The sequence below is a fragment of the Bacillus rossius genome, chromosome 1 (assembly GCF_032445375.1).
Source record: "Bacillus rossius redtenbacheri isolate Brsri chromosome 1, Brsri_v3, whole genome shotgun sequence".
NCBI classification, from domain to species: Eukaryota; Metazoa; Arthropoda; class Insecta; order Phasmatodea; family Bacillidae; genus Bacillus; species Bacillus rossius.
The window spans coordinates 333,730,952-333,747,597 of NC_086330.1; the positions used below are offsets into that span (position 1 = coordinate 333,730,952).

Consider the following 16,646-nt stretch of genomic DNA (forward strand, 5'->3'; position numbering starts at 1 on the left):
CTGATATGTCCAACAAAATCTTCAATCATCTTTCCTTTTACAAGAACCATTCAAATATCGGTTCAAATATCCAATAGATACTAAGTTCAGCTTTAAAAACTTTGCTACAGACTTTCATCCACAAAAATGCATTAGTAGAACCACAATTACGTATTGTGTAGATTCATTTCATCCCAGGCTAGATTTGAACTGCCTATATATAATTGTTACGAGTTGGGTAAACAGGTTCGTACGGATAGCCAAATTAAATTTGATAAGTTTTATTTACTACTAATATTTACAATACCAATTAAATCACCACACTTAATGTATATTTACAAATCACAAAGTATCTGTTCAGTCCACATTTCTCACTCCTCACTGGAGCTAGGCTCGACAGTGGTTCCCCCCTTGCCGCGCACCTGTCTCTCGCCACTCAGTCACACACGCACGGTCCCGTCGCTCCGCTGCGCGCCGCTCACAAAAAAAAGGGGGGGGGGGAGGACTCTCGTCCTCCTCGCCGAACTCGTACTTCACTCCTCTCGTCTGTGGAGGTCCACTCCCGTGGAGATTGATGTCACCGCTTTTATATCCGTTGGCCGTCTTTTCTGGAACATACGGGTGTGGTTGTGACGTATCGCGTCATCCCGGGCCGACCCGATGCTCGAAGCATCCAGAATAACGACGCTTATTCACTCCACTCCATACGGATTTCCCAGGCCACTAAGGAATAGATGACAGCGCCGAAGAAAAAGGGCGTAGAGGCAGGGTGTTTCGAGGCGTTGCTGAAAAAATACTTATGTTATTATTTCAAAGAAGGGGTAAGGAAAAAAATTATAATAAAAATGCTTAGAAAATCATTTTTGTCTTATATAAAATAATTTTTATATTAACAAAATATGTTTCTTCTAATATTCATATGCGCAAATTTTTCCCATAAATTTTGCGAATGTGAATGTCAATAAATATGCAAATATTCTCGAATGTGAATTCAAATATTTGTTACTTCACTAGTAACTACAGCCAATGATGTGACCTTGTTATTGACCAATGAGCACTCTAAACAGATATGTTAATATATTTACGAAGAACCCTGGTAAAATGATGTCTAGGGATCATTGTAAACGCACAGTAACAGAGTTTACTTAATTCTATAAAGTGTCTCATCCTTAATTTTTTAGCAGGATTCTGCAATTAGAGCTGTCCTTGTTTCAGTGTGCTATGTTGCCATATATACATCATAGAGGGTTTTAGACCTAACTTTGTTGTGTAATAAAAAATGTTAAAATGTATCTTAAAAAATTGTACTTACAAGGAAATTTGGAATGAAAATTTTAAAAATAGCGTTTTCCCTGTTCTATTTCATCAAAAGCTTATTATGATAATATTAAATATTTATTTATAATGAGTCATAAATGAAAGACTTTAAACTTTTTTAAATTTTGTATATCATTTAATATTAAATCATTTGGCCCGATTAGTCATAGAACATAACTTCCTGCGAAGCCTTGTTAAATAAAGTAACTGCCTGCTACAAATATTTTCTCCTGTGAAATAGTAATTGGTATCTAACATTAAATAATTTTTTGTTTGAATGACTACAAATTTTGTAATATTGTCAATAAAAACTTATTTAAGGTCTTAGAAAAAATCAAATAGTTACATTTGAAAATTTACTAAACCTTATTATAGTTAAAAATGTTATACGTGATAATATTTTTTAATTTTAATAAGCCAGGTAATATCAATCTGGCAACAGTGTGTGCCATATACTTTGTACTGCAATCTAACCGTGAGACAGACTTTTATGCGAATCAGAGAGCACAATAATGGTTATGTTAACAAAACATTCAAAAAACCTTATTTGATCTACAACCAAACACTCACTTCCTTCCACATGTCTTCCCTGTTTTCACCACAACACGTGAACTCGGAGGTGGAATACGGCGTAGCTCCTCCAGGGATACAGATATCTGGAACTACGGGGAGCTCTGGAAAATTCGCTGTAATTTCGTACAGTGTAGGCTTGTCCAGAATATACCACGAAAGTAAGGCCGGTGTTCCAAGCAACAAAAGAAACCATTTACGTGTAGAATATGCTGTGCCTGTACCCTAAACGTATTCCTAGTGCAGACATGGCAAGTCCCTTATTATTAGGGAACCGATTTTGGTGTCATATCCATTGCCGATCTATTGCCCTAATTCCGCGCATGCGCAGAGATCACTTTTTCGTTGATTTCGTGCACATGGGGAACGTACCAAGCGTGTTGGTGTGTCAAATGAAACTTTATGATAACGAAACTATCCTGGAATACATTTTGTACTCTTTAATGGTCATAACAAGTAATAAACGTAACTTAAAAAAGTACTTGAGAGAATTATAAAGGTGGTTCTAAGTATTTTTTGCGATGGTGCTTCTATCGCTAGATTTTTTCACGTAACATTTGTATCGAAGTTTGTGAAACGTCCGCTAGAATGCGTTGAAACTATATTCTAGCCTCGCGCAGGGCACCGGTTATTAAAACGGTCGCCGACGTGTTCGCTTCCTCGGATTCGGGTTCGGGCACGTCCTGGCACACGGCCCGAGAGTTAGGTTACAGTTGTATCCCAAACAGGCAGTGCTTATTCGCTCTCCTTACTCAAATTTCTTGGAATACCGCCATAATTGGACCATATCCAAATGAAATACTATCCATTGCGAAAAACTAATTCCTCAGTGGGAGTTTTCGTGACTGCAGATACACACTTGAGCAAATATCATTTTCCTCTGCTGGATGACCTCACAGGTATACTGTGTTCGAACAAATAGTAGCGGTAAGATAATGCCAGCGGTGGGAGCAAGAATCATTTCCGTGCGTTTAGTTTCAATTCGGGAGAGGAAACGGTAGAAAAAAAAAAACACCACAAGGAAGTGGTAACGGGTCCGGACTTTAAAGCTTTAAGCTGTGGCCTGGAACGTAGTGGGTTTGAAAAAAAAATATTACCAGGATGTTTCTCTCTCTCACTCTCTTCGCTTCTTTTAAAGTGGCTCGTGAGAAAATACGCAGTGAGGCAGAGGTGAGCCTCTCGAGGCAGTTAACCTCAATGCCTTCACGAACTTCTCTGGAATTACTGCTAACAGCTTCCCACCGGCCAAGCGAAACCTTCAAGATTCACCAACGTCGAGTTCGACTCCTGAATATTTCACATTCGCGCATCTTAGGATTTTCTTTCTGTTATAAAAGTAAAAAGGAAGATAGAGTAGCGTAATTAAAGCCTCGCGTAAATTCGATTTTTATATTTTTTTTTGAAAGTTGGTTTTAGCACATATAATTTATCGTAATTAAATACATTTATTTATTTATATATATGTTTGTTTGTTTAGGTCAACAACATTTAAAATAAATTATTGTGTTTTTGTTTCCGATAGCGAAGGTGCAAGACTGATAGGCGAACTTAGGATATGTTTTAATTCAACTTAAGAATACTATAAACATTTACTGTTCATATAAACAACATAAGAGTGTGGATTTGTTAATAGACTATTTATTTTGAAAACTTTTGTAAGAAAAACACCTGCAAACACTAAAACTAGTTTTGGGATTAGTATTGTTGAACGTTATAAATTTTGCGCTTTCCACACCTACACCCCCTAACCACCACCCCCTCCAAAAAAAAATTTATTAGTAAAATGATTTGTTTCCCATACGCATAATATTTTTGTATAATTTTCACTGTTATTATTTTTTTCAAAATGGAAGGCAATGTTTTATCACTTCATAATATTTTTTGGTTGATTTTTTATTCACACTTTCATATAAAATGAGGAATCAGTTTGAATATTTCCACATCATCGCACGTAATTAACGATTAGTATTTGAATAACATTTAACATGTTTATGACAGTTGAAATTTGCTAAAACATAGCTTATACTTTATACCATTTATGTAATAGTTCCTAAAAATAATCAAAATTAATAATGGCAGAATTTAATTTAGCTCAATTTGCTTAGGATATATTCGTGTACTGATTACTCACTGTTCAGGGTCGGCGAATCTTAGGCTTCCACTGTGCCACTCACCAGCGCGGACACAAAACTCTTAGTACTTCCGTAAAAAAATGACTCCGAAACACCTTAAGTTGTAATAAATCTGTAACAGAGTTGTATCTTTACATGGAAAATTAAAAAATATATATATTTATTTGGTGATAATTTGTAACATGAGCGCCCTTTTAAGCAGATTTCCAAGAAATACTACCTATTTTAGCCGTTACCATGATGCGACTTAACCAACGTAATCTCAAAACTTAAGTGTGTGTGTGTGTATATATATATAGTGAACACGATAACTGCCGCAATTTTTCACAAATCACTTCCTAGCTGATACATAAAATCTAGTACTGGAAAATCTCGGTCGAGTTCGTTAATGGGCAATATCCGAACAAAACGATAGAAATAGGGAAGTTTTTCTGAAAAACAGAAAAAGCGTTGTAACTCCCATAATATGGAAAATAGCACTTCCGTTTGACGTATTGTAACTCGTAGGAGTAATGCCAAAATATTTTGTTTGAATAAATTTTTTGTTACTACCAACCATAACTGCAAGAGGTTGAAAAAACAAAGGTTGGATGACCAAAAAAAAATTATAACTCCCTTCGTAGGCAAAACATTGAATTTGTACCGATTGTTTTTTAATTTTATAATTTTTATCCAAAACATTTAACTGGTACAATTTTTTATTGAAAGAACAATTGGTGCAATGGTTTGAAAACAGAGGGGTAAAATTAAAAAAAAAAACTTAACTCTCTCCGTAGGCACACAATCTAATTTGTTCAGATTGTTTCTAAAACTTATAATTTTTATCGAAAACTTTTATCTCAAACAATTTTTGACTAAACGAATAATTGCTGAAAGCGATTGAAAAAATTAGAGGTAGAATTAAAAAATAATGCATAACTCCCGTACTATGTTTACTATCAAATCCGTTTAAATAGTTTAGTAATATTATAATTAATATCTAAAAAATTTATCCGAAATAATTTCGATAAGACAAACTATTGTTGTAAGAGGTTGAAAAATTAAAGGGGTAGAATTTGAAAATCTATATATATAATTTCCTTACCATGTACACTATTCAACCCATTCTGTTTTATTGTAAAACTTTAAAATATCTACAACATTATATACAAATAATTTTTATACGACTACCCATTACTGCAAGGGGTTGAATAAACAGGGATTGAATGACAAACCATTTCATAACTCCCTTAGTAGGCACTCTATCAAATCCATTCATATTGAATGTATATCTTATAATATTTATCTTAAACTTTTGTCTGAAACAATTTTTGATTAGATGAACTATTGCTGCAAGGGGTGAAAATTTTTGGGTTGGAATTTTAAAAACATTTGTTATTATCTTAGTACGTAGCCTATTCTATCAAATTCGTTAAAATTGTTTGTAAATATTATGTTTTTTTTTATATATTTCTGAAACAATTTTTGATAATACAAACCATTACTGCAATGGGGTGAAAAAACCTTGGGTTGAAATATTAAAATAAATAAAATTATCGTACCAATGTCTCTATCGAGTTAAATTTTATTTTTGTTTCACTTTTTAATTTGTTGGTAAAACTTTTGTCTAAAGTAAGTTTTATGTAACAAACCATTACTGCAATTGGTGGAAATAACAAAGGGTAGAAAGATATAAATGTGATTACCTTGTACAATAGAAAAAAAATCAAATCAGTTTTGATTTATTGTAAAACTCCTAACATTTTCTAAAAAATTTGGCTGAAACCAATTTTTATGAAACGAACTACTGCCGTAAAAAAAGTATTTAAATTTAGAAAGATTCAATTAAACTTTCTTAGAATAAAATTCGTCAGATTTTATTTTTGACTATCTTAATATTACCTTAAACCTTTATCTAAAAAAAAAAAATATTTGACTACGAATTAGTGCAAGTGATGAAAAACAGTGTTTGAAGGTAAAAAAAATATATGCTAAACTACCTTAGTAAACATATATAAAAGTTCGTAAGACATTCAATGCTGAATGCAATGAGTTAAAAACATTCAAAATATTTTTTCCGCATGGAATATGAGAAAATGTTTAGTCGATTTTTTTTTTAATAATTGCAAACATATAGGCTGTTATGTACATTAATTTCTTAAAATTTTCCAGGAGTTTATAGAAGTTTCCAAAACATTTCCAAAATAAATAGGTAGCCTACTTCAAAATATACTTAAGCCTGTAGGCTGAGCTGAAAGGGATTTTTCTATATTTGTTCGTCTGTTTGTGTGTTAAATCATCACGTAAAAGCTGTTTAATAGATTATGACGAAATTTATATCAAAGTTAGCACACAAACTGTATTATCATCCTATGATACGAAAATTGGTGAGTTTTCACACTAAATAAAGTGAAAAGGGGTTAGGTTTGGTTTTATATTAATAAGTCGTATTGCCTATGAAAAATTAAACTTGCAGGTTTAAATAATTATCTGTAGTTGTATTTTTATGTTCCTTTTTTTTAATCTTTTATCCAATATTACACTAAACATAAAATACGGTTAATGATTTGTCTCTGATTATTTCATGCTTAGAAGATAGATATTTTATAACTGAAGAAAAATATGTACATAATAGTTTTGCGTGAAAAGAATCCTAGAGGTTTAACATTTCATCATATATTATTTTTACAGCCATTCATGCTTCATATGAAATATAGTGCTTTAAAAACATACCATACATTAACGGTACTTTTTTTAAATTATTTTAAATAACTTATTTAAAGTAATTTTCTATCGTTTAGATTAATATTAGTTCAATCTGTACCTAAACAAGTTGGTTCGATTTGAAAATCCAACAAAACTTTAATAAAACCGTTATCATTTTTTTTTTAAATTTTAAGGTGTTAAGTCGTGGCTTCCTTGAAATGAGACCAATAACATTACATAGAAACGTTTTAAATTGGCATAAACTCACAAATTTTCGAGAATTTAAGATTTAAAATTTATTTTCCGTGTCTTAAATTAATTTTACCTAATCTAACTGACTTTTTACTTGAATTCGACTTATTTTACAGACACCACAAATCTACACAACAACATCAAAATAAATAAAAATATCGTGGCATAATTTTATGTATAATAGAAAATAAATTTATAAAAGAACATAACAGGTATTTCTAAATAAAGACGGACATTTGTTAATGTCAGCCCCTGTGGCCTAATGGATAAGGCGTCGGTCTCCTAAACCGGCGATTGTGGGTTCGAGTCCCACCAGGGGTAATAGCTTATTTTTTCATTCAATATCTAGTGTTAATGGATATTTTAGTTAATACCTTTGAATACTTTTAATTTTTGTGGGTTTATGATAGTGTAAATAAATAATTATATTCCGCCTAATTTTTTTTCCAGAAAGTATCTTAGCCACGATAGTTAATTAAGCAATCTTTTAACAATTTTCTTGGAAAAAAATAATTTAATGTACTGTCTTGTAGCGCCCTTTCAGGATGAAAAATTAATTATATTTGACTACAGTACCTTATCAGCCAACCTTTGGAGTGCAATTGAATGTCCACCTGCTTTTAGGTTTAGGGGTACGTTGTGGCTTTTAGGAGCAGGGGTAATGCATGGGTTTTAAAAATGTTATGTTGATATTAATCACAAGTGTCAAAGCCAAGGTAACTGACTGGTGTAACCAATGCTAGCCAATAATAACTCGTTGATGATAAAAATTTGTCAACGATTTAACATTTTTATTTTTTTTTCATCCACAGCGATAACGACTTAGGTAAAGAACACAGACACATAACCAATTTAATTAACTCCAGAGTCAAGAATTATTCCTTTAGTTCGTTTCGACGAATGGATTTGAAACTTCAGGAATTATAAACAAAACCAAGGAAACGTAATTTTAAAAATATTTATTTTTCAGATTTCGTAACTAGCCTTCTTAAGACACTGGAACACTCCTTCATTTATCCTCAACACATGACAGCCTTCCAATATATCCAACCAAAATATTAAAATTTATCCTTTACCACTTCTATTCCGTGAGTCCACTAATTCCATTTACACATCGCGGATGGTTCTCATTTTAAGACATCTTTACGGACATATTAGTACTCGTTAGCTCGCTACCTTGAACTGTTTATTACTCAGCTATACTGACGTGAGATCACCGAATTTCAATCGCCCGGTCGCTGAAACCCCCACGACCAATCGTGGGTTTTATTACCGGTCATCTACTCGCCGCGATACTCGGTGTTCAGTTGCTCGTCCGTGACTCGTCCGACTTCTTTCGGCTGATTCGAGTTGCATTTTCTCCCCCGCGGGTGGCCTCGCTGGTGCTACCGCGACGTCAGCGTCTCCGATCGAGCTTCATTCAGGCCTTGTTCCAGTTGAGTGACGCGGAGCTCCCTTCGCCAGACTCGCTCGGCGAGCGCAACGTACAGCACTCCCTGGATCTGCGTCTCGTCTCCGACGACGACGAGGCTACTCGTCCAGGGGCGTAGGAACCGGGGGGGACAGGGGGGACGTGTCCCCCTGAACTTTTTGGGTGAAGGGGACAGTCCCCCCCCCCCCCTCAACTTTCTAGACCGTGATATTTTTATTTTATAATATTATTCTGCCCAACTTTATTTGTAATTTCTTCACTCTCAAATTTTATCTTAAGGAAAAAATAATAATTTTAACATCGATGTATCCAATGGTTAGATACAAAAACTGCTTGAAAAGCGCTATTTTGCACTTTTAAAATCAAAATTTTCCGGTCGAGGACCCCCGGATTCCCCGTCTTAGTAAGAGGGGGATGGGTTTACATGATCTCAAAATCATTATTTGCCCCCCCCCCCCCCCCCCCCAAATTTATGAACACAGCTACGCCAATGTTCTCGTCGGCCTCTCCCTCTTCTCGGTCGCTCGGCGAGTAGCACTCGCTGACTCACCGCGTCGCTCAGGCGAGTATGTCCCAGGGGCCACGGTGATTAGTCGGTAACCTGCGAACTAGAGGGTTCTGGTGGAGACCCCCCTCTGTCCTTTTCCTGAGTCGTTATCGCTGTGGATGACAGAACGATAAAAATATTTTTTAATGTTTTGATCGTTGGTAATTTTTCATCACCCACGAGCTATTATTGTCAAGCATTTTGTACATTTGCAAGTTTCCTATCTGTTTACATCCGTGCAATACCCCTTCCCCTAAGAGCCGTAACTTATCCCTATACCTAAATTCCAGCGTGCATTTACTAGATAAAAATGAAGACAGTACAAGAAATTATTTTTTCCAATTAAATTTTTTTCCAAAAGATTTCTAAGTTAATTTTCTTAGCCAAGATAACTTCAGAGAATAATAAATGTTACTGCGGAAAATAATAACATATTTCTTTTTAATACAACCACATTTTTGAATTTTTAGGTACTAATTAAAATATCCAATATCTGCTTGATTATTGAATGAAAAAAGAATCATTCTACCCCTGGCGGGACTCGAACCCACAATCGCCGGTTTAGGAGACCGACGCCTTATCCATTAGGCCACAGGGGCTGATGTACGAATTTGTAACGGGGCTAAGTACTATGCCCCTCATTGATAATGCGGGACTCGAACCAGCGATACACTCCAGGGTGTCACGGTATTCGGTCATCTCAGCGAAGCGGTCTGGTGATGTCTTGTGACGGGCATGATGACGTCACCCAGTAAGCTGATTCTTCCTCTCGCAATGAACGAGTGTTGCGCAGACTGACGAAGTCCAATAATGTGCAAAATTATTTATTTTTGGCGGATAATATGGTCTTCTTGCAACAGCTTGGTATATAAAACCAGACAGTTGCACCATATAATAAAATTGGTAGAACATACATTTGCCATAACCCGTATCTCACGCAGAAGAATGGTGAATTTTTGCGGGGTTAAATTGTGCTCGTCACCCCTGTAAGTATCTGCTTAGTATCCACAGGCAGCACTGTGTTGAAGCCATTAAAACGGAGGCAATTGGTACCAGAAAGTAAAATTTTCGTGTCATCTGCATATTGGAAAATGTAGGATCGTCTAGGATGTATGCAATACAAACTGAAACAAAGAGCAGGGTTTACTAATGATGAATGGGGAACTCCTGCTTTAATAATAAATGCCTCTGAGTACATATCTGAAGGAACGGTCAGACAGAAAACTGTGTAGAATGGCTATGAGATTTTCGGAAGTAAAAAGGAACAGAATTAAAAAAAAATCATCTGTTAGTAATTAGAGTCAAATACTTTGGACAGTTCTAAAAGAGTAAGGACAGGGTGGTGGCGTTGAGATAATCCAAAGGGCCTACAACATTAGTAATGATTTCTGACCTTAAAACTTTGTCAAGATAGAGGTTTTTAAGGCGCTAGTCACCTAATCTGAAGTGGTAATTAATTATATGGTCTGATAGGTCTGAGTCAGGAGACATGCGAAATTGTAATAAAGATAAATCATTTTCCGTAATAATGTGGGAATGAAAGGTCGAGAGTAGATGTTCTACCGATGTTGTAGCCTTATTATGTAAGTTTTCTATTACTGTAATTCTTGATCCAGTGGTGGAATATCGTGAGGAGCTGAATATAGTCATTTGACCAATTGTCATATGATATCTTTAGAAAGTTTTACGGTTCTGATATAATTTACCTGTTGCTAAGTTTGCCAAGATTTTATGTCATTTTTTATCTCTCGTTTATAATAACGATAGTGCTATAAGTCGGATGCCAAAAGAGTATTTTATTAGCAAGAATGCCCCCAATATCTGAATAGTTGGAAATATTTCAATTGTTTTGGAAAAGGTGTTCCAAAGTAGCGAGAATGTTGTAGGTATATTGAAGAACAAGGTGATTATAATATAGCTGCAGTGAAACGTTTTACAGGGTAATCACGTTCATTGGTAGTCTGAATGCATAACTATAGGATGATTTGTTGGTCTCAGACATTTTTGAAGTAGTGGCAATTGGCCCGATGGCAATACCAACTTGGTAAACGGAGTTCCGTGATTATGTCCGTTCGTACTGTCCCAATGACAGGTAAGTGGTCAGAAGAGAGACTAGTAAAGATGTGTATGTTATAGATGTACATAATTATGTATCAGGGGTTGGCAGTGCTTAATCAATTGTGGATGCTCGTAGGTAGTGGGAGTGTGTGGTGCGCAAATCGTGAGGTCGTACAGAGTTGCAAAGTGAGCCAGGCCCTTCCCTTAGACGTAGGTCTTCTTACACTACCAGTTTTTGTGGTGGCAGTTTAAGTCGCTTGCTATTATCAAGCGATAGTCAAGTTTGTAGGACACACTGTAAGTTGAGATCTTCGGGTCACAGCGAGATGTGAAATAATATGACCCAAGCTCGCAGCATTTCTGTAATTTTGTAGTGATGACATCTCGAGTTAATTTGAAATGTGGTATAATTAGGGTAATTTATAGCCACAAACTCGCTTTTAAATTCAGGTTTGAGGGTATCCATATTTCGAAGTGGGGAATTTAGCAGACCCTCTTTACATACATTCTATGGAGGCCATTTGACTTACTGATGAATGGAATAGGCGTGGTTTTGGTGGTAATGGAGACGAAACGTAGAAATTTTTTTTTAAGGGACGATGTAGTTGTAGAATCAGAAACGGAATTTTTGCATCGACCGTAGTCGTAGGACCCATTTGTTGCTTCCCCGAATAGTTCATAGCGGCATTGCTGTTTGAAAGGTGGCACAGCTGCTGATAGATCTCCAATTTCACGACCATTAGTCCAATCTTTCCGTTCCAGCCAATTACCACTTTGTATGTTTGCTTTATGTTGATTTTCCCCAATCGACCTTCTATGACATCAATTGGTTGGTTGAATCAGAACACCTCGGGGGTGAAGTCAAGAACAATAAAGATTGATGCCTGTGCAGAATCTGTCTTGATACAATTGCAAATAACTGGATGTAATTTGGTCTAGAGAGGCAGGTGCTGCATCTATCATGTCGATGTCTCCGAATCTGTTGGTAGTGGCGCGTGTTTTTTTGGAGGTTGCATATTTTTATACCTGACGACTATTAATCGTGGTTGGGAAATGGTGGACCTGTGTACCTCTATTGCCTCGGTTTAAGGATAATTGCAAGAGATATCTGGCCTTTGGGACTGATCTGGGAGAAATCTGGCCCAGGGATACCGTGATTATGTGGTGAAGCAGTAGCATCATGATGAATAAGTATTGGTGTTTCCAGATTGTTATGACACCTAGAAGATATACGCGTAATTTCTTCGTATTCTCCGTGGGGTTCAATATTTGCCTTTTTTTAAGAGGGATTGAAGGTTTTGAATGGGGGAAGTAAGAAGTATGCGTATGATTCTAAAAGTGTTCGGGAGCATACTCTATTGCCAATGGAAACATAATGGTAGTGAAACTATTCTGGAATACATTTTTAAAACTTGGATAGTGATAGCATTATATAATCGCAATTCTTAAAATACTTATAATTTATTAGCCAGGACAACCATGGCGACAAAGATAGCTAATATTTTTGTTTGTTCTCTAAAGTATTACGAACGTGGTGCTATCTTTTAACTATTTTTCAAAACAAAAGTGGTAGTCCAATACATAAATTTAAAAAAAATTAACCTGAAACATTTTTAAACACATTTTAACTTACTCTAAGTTGATGTATGTATATTTGTTTTTGTTTACAATACAGAAATCAGTCTGTAAATACTTACTACAAACAAACCTAATCTTTATTGAGCTTATTTAACATTTAATTTGTTGTGCGTCTACAGTACGACGAACGCGGCGCTATCACTACCTTAAAATGTTATCTGAGGTTTTCAAAATTATAATGCGTTTTTTTTAATTGGTCATAATTTATGTTCATGACTATAAATTATAACATAAGGTATTTAAGTATAATTGTACTTTTATGAACCTTAGATTAACACATAAATACGCTTAGTACATCCCCCGATGTTCGCGAAAGTTAATGTATGCGGATGATACATTCACTTGTCCGCCATATTTTCAAGATTTCTGAGATAAACACAGATGGTAGCACCGTTTGAACACATTTCCGCTCCAATCGACTTCGGTTCCGTCAGCGAAATTACGCCTACCAAATGCCGTATACCGCGAGCTAAGATGTTTACACATCAAAAAAAAAATTATTCTAAATGGCTTGTGAAAGCGAGGCGTAAGGGTTGGCTGACGGAGAAAAGGCACCCATCTCGTCGGCAGAGACCTCGATGTGACATGGTCGTCGGTGTTGGCTGGAGGCCATGGAGGTTGTCCGAGCGCTAATCACCAAAGCGGTAATCACTGTCCGACCTCTTCAGCGCGTCACGCTCCCACCCGGGCGGGTGACAAAGGCCCGTTTTGAGTGGGGAAGGGGGGGCAGGTCATCAAGAGGGGATGAGGGTAGGAGAGGAGCGAACGCTAGGCGGTAAATGGAAGGCGACGGCCCGTGGCTTGTTAATAAGCGGCGCCCTCCGACGTCAACATAGGTATGTAGAGGGGGGAGGGGGGATTCTTTGACGACGCGGTAGTTGCCGTCGAACCCAGTCTGGTCATGGTGGTTAGGTCGCGCCGCGCCCGCGTACCCCATTTCACCGCGCTCGGGGGCAACTTTGTTTGACGGCCCCGGCCAACCTGCAGGGGGGGGGGGGTGGGGGGGACGGCAAGAGGTGGGTGAACGGGACAATCGCGGGCAGTGATTCTCTCTTCGACGCCCTAGCCGTTACACATGGGTTTCCGCGTCGCACCGACCACGCCTAGTCGACCTAGGCGGGCAATTACGTCCCATACACCGTTAAAAAGTGGTTTTGTAAATTAAACTGAAATAATCGCTTAAAACTGTTATATATATTTGTAAATTTGCACATTTACTTGAAAGATACTGTACCTCTACAATAAAAAAAAATTTTGCTGTAATTATTGCCCGAGTATCTATGATTTGTGTTGTCCCGGTACCTATATTAGTTAAAATTTATTTGTTAAAAATTGTTTGAATATGTCTCTAGTATTAACTGCGCATGTTTATAAGCATAGTAAAACCAAATAAATTCCGGAATTGAAATTTTCTATTTTCTATTAAATTTGTTTTTTTCAAATAAATATTGTTGTACGAAACATTGTTCAAGATAGTCATTATAAGACAATTTTTGTAATTTTCTTTTTCAAAAAAGTATTTTAATTATGCAAAAATAACCGTAGCACGGTGTTCTGCATATCTACACTATTGTTCGCTATTTTTCTGCAACTGTTTTTCAAAGAAATATTCTGTATTAACTACAAACATTTTCCTGTGTAGCCTTGCAGGTCGAGAGGGGTTGCGTGGAAGGACGTCACGCGGGTTAAAAGGGAAACTTCGCAGATAAGAGGGATGGGAAATGTTTAGGATGCGCAAATATTGGAAGCACGTATCGAAGGGTGCAGATATACGAGCACACAGGCGAGTTTTTATGAATGTGTGCAAGAATCCGTGTGCGGATTAATACGAGTGAGAAAGTATGCAAGTTCTCAAGTACGCAAGTGCACTAAAGTGCAGGCGTGTTCTTGAGTGCTGCTGCTATATGTGTTTCCAGTAAGTAATTTCGTAGAAAAATTATGGGTGCGTATACTTATGTACACGCGCTAGAATTTATACTTAGGTACTTTGTGTAATGAAAAACTAACTTAAATTTTGCATGCAGATAATTAATAGAAATAAAATAATACAAGTACTGGAGTGATATTATCAATATGGTTGGTAAAGTATAAATTCAATAAAATTAAAACAATTTCAGTATTCAATGTAAACACGTGTATAAAATAAATTATTTTCTTTAGTATAATAATCGAAATCAATTTTAATTAATAATGAATATCAGTACATATGCTGAAAGTTTATTCTCATTTATTTATTTTAATAATTATTTAAGTAAGATGTAATATTTATAATTTATAATTAAATAGATTAAACATACTGGAAAATAACCTAAATTTTATGTATTCACTTGAAAAACTTTATAAACACAATTTTAATTACAAATATAAATAATATATAAATGTTTTTTTTATTAAATGGGCCAGTATTCAGTATCAATCAATAAAGTTTAAGATTTAAAAGCACATATATAATTTTTGTTTGTATGTATCCTTTTCTTAATCCTGTGAAAATTTTGTTGCGTTGTAAGCTCTAAACGTAAAATCTCACTCTCATCATTTTCACATAACGCGCCTTAAGAAGTAGGCCCTCCTATAACTTCAAAAACAAATAAATAAATCGTGTTGCACGTTTAGTTAACCTCTGAGCGTAACATTTTTCGCTAATTTTGAATGACTTTATCAACTCGACTTACCCTACCGGGTGGGAAGAAGTTTCACTTAAAGAAAGGTGTGTGTTTAAGCTGCTTTACCCCAAAGACGGCTTAGCAGCGTTATTTAGTAATACGAGCGTGGGTTTATTTTAAGCCTTCGTTGTGAGTGCGGCATCGAAAGTGGGGAATTTTTTTTAGAATAATATAAGATTTGATATGGAATATGAGCTTTGTGAAGTTACATTTAGAAGTATAGCTAATAATTTTTATATTTAAAAATTTCATTGTGAATAGCTCCACACACGAGCGTTGTACTTTTAGTTACGCTCAGCGTAGACCTACTCACCGGCTACAAAGAACTTTCACTTCAACAAGGGAACACTAGCAACCTGGCATATTACCCTTATCATGCCCTTTTTTATTTAATGTATGACCCAACCTGTGTACACTATTATCGGTATTCCAAGACACAAACATAAGGGTCTAGCTTTTTAATATGCCACGCCTGTACCCTAACTGTATTCATAGTGCACGATAGGACACGGCAAGTCCCTCATTTTTAGGTAACGGATTTTTGTGTCCTACCCGTTGCCGATCTGTTTGTTGCCCGAATTCAGCGCATGCGCAGAAGTTACTTTTTCTTTGATATCGTCTGTCTGATGGCTGACCCGCGTCTTACGCAATTTACTCGTACATATTCACTTTTGTGATCGTTGAAGTACGTACCAAGCGAGTTGGTGTGCCAAATTAAACTTTATAATAGCGAAACTATCATGGATTACATCTTGCGCACTTTGATGGTCATAAAAATAAATAATCGCAATTGTGCGATGGTGCTGCTCTCTCTAGTAGGTAATTTTTTCCGTAGCAATTGTATCGATGATTGCGAAACGTCCACTAGAATGAGTTGGAACCAGTTTGTAGCCCCACGTAGGATACTGTTTATTAAAACTATTGCCGATTAGATTCCTTACTGGGATTCGGTTTGGATAATGTAATACGGCCCGCGAGTTAGGTTACGGTTGTATCCCAACAAGACAGTGCTTATTCGCTTCCTTACCCGAACGTATTCGTATTAGTTGTTCTTCCTCCTCGCCCTTGTTTGACAAGAAGTCATATTTTCAAACCTGTCACCATAGAACAATAGCCATTACCTCCGTTACCTTTACTCGCTTCCGTTACGTTGTGATGACGTCATCGCTCAACTTACCCTACCGACTGTAAAGAAGTTACATTAAATAAAAAAAATCAAAGTGGTTTTTTTTCCACATCAACGCGGAATTCTCAGAAACAACTTCGATAAATCTCCCCTGCCTGCCGGCAATAGAAAAATGCTAACTCACTCGCCTCGTAAGAAAGGATTCTGTTCTCACGAGGACCCATTCAAGTCACGCCAGCTTCATAAA

General features: G+C 36.2%; 1 protein-coding gene and 2 non-coding genes across 3 annotated transcripts in view; 2 read left to right on the forward strand and 1 right to left on the reverse strand.

The window, feature by feature from the left end:
• The window catches only part of LOC134530316 (acid sphingomyelinase-like phosphodiesterase 3b), a 539,986-nt gene that overhangs the window by 477,512 nt on the left and 45,828 nt on the right, over positions 1–16,646 (forward strand). The window lies entirely within an intron of this gene.
• Trnar-ccu (transfer RNA arginine (anticodon CCU)) lies at positions 7,184–7,256 on the forward strand. The gene has a single exon. It is a non-coding gene; the product is annotated as a tRNA-Arg (tRNA).
• Trnar-ccu (transfer RNA arginine (anticodon CCU)) lies at positions 9,441–9,513 on the reverse strand. The gene has a single exon. It is a non-coding gene; the product is annotated as a tRNA-Arg (tRNA).